Raw genomic sequence first — 1,132 nt, 5'->3', positions numbered from 1 at the left:
ACATAGATATGTATAGATATGTTAGATTACCTGTATGCTAGAATGTAAGATTACATATAGAAGTATAGTGTACAAGTATAGATGTATAACTTACATGATATGATGTGTAAGATGATATAGTAATGAATGCATAATAGATAGATAATAGTTAGATATGTATAGATTACATAGAAATGCATAGGTATGACATTTATAGAATGGTATAGAGATGATAAAGAATGTATAGATTACTAGAATGATAGATATTGATATATGTATGAGATTCATATATGCTATGACTATACATAGATATTGCATAGGCATGTATAGATATACTACGATATGTATAGTATATGTATAGCACGATAGTTATATAGAGATGTATGTAGATTTAAGATATGTATAGATGAGAATAAAGATTTTGGTTATCTCATAGGAGTACTGCATAGAGATGTTATAGATTACATAGATATGCTAGAGATGTATAGATTACATAAGATATAGATGTATAGAGATGTATAAGTAGTATAGTATAGATATGTATAGATGAAATTACATAGATATGCATAGAGAGATGATAATGAGGTTATAGATTACATAGATATGGATGAATGATAAGAATGTATAATATGTATTACATTATGCATAATGTATCTAGTAATGTAATATGTATAAGTATTTTACACATAGGATATGCATAGACTTACATAGATGTAAGTATGTTAATTATAGATATGTATAGATATCTATAGAAGAATGTTATAGATGATGTATATAGTAGATTAATAGATAGTATAGATACATAGAGAGAAAAGAAAATATTGCGCCCTCCCTGGAGACTGTGTTTACCAGACATGAGGAAGTGATGGCTACAATTTATCTCTTGTTAAACATCGGGCCAAAACAGAGATGGATTGTTCTAGGTCCCAAGAAAACAAAGAGATCTTCCTGTTGAATAAAGCCCTGAAATCCTTACATAAAGAAAAGCTTTGCAGTCCTGATTCTTTCTGGATCCTGCTTTTTAAATTTGGCAGCTGATTTCATAGCCTGAACCACTACATATCTGTTCAATCATACCCTTGGAATTAATGAACATTTCCAAATATCTGATATCAGCTTTTGTTCCTACCACTGTTTTAAAAGGGGGAAGATC

This window comes from Salvelinus sp. IW2-2015, unplaced genomic scaffold (assembly GCF_002910315.2).
Source record: "Salvelinus sp. IW2-2015 unplaced genomic scaffold, ASM291031v2 Un_scaffold1906, whole genome shotgun sequence".
Classification (NCBI taxonomy): domain Eukaryota; kingdom Metazoa; phylum Chordata; class Actinopteri; order Salmoniformes; family Salmonidae; genus Salvelinus; species Salvelinus sp. IW2-2015.
Note: the sequence above shows the minus strand (reverse complement) of the source record.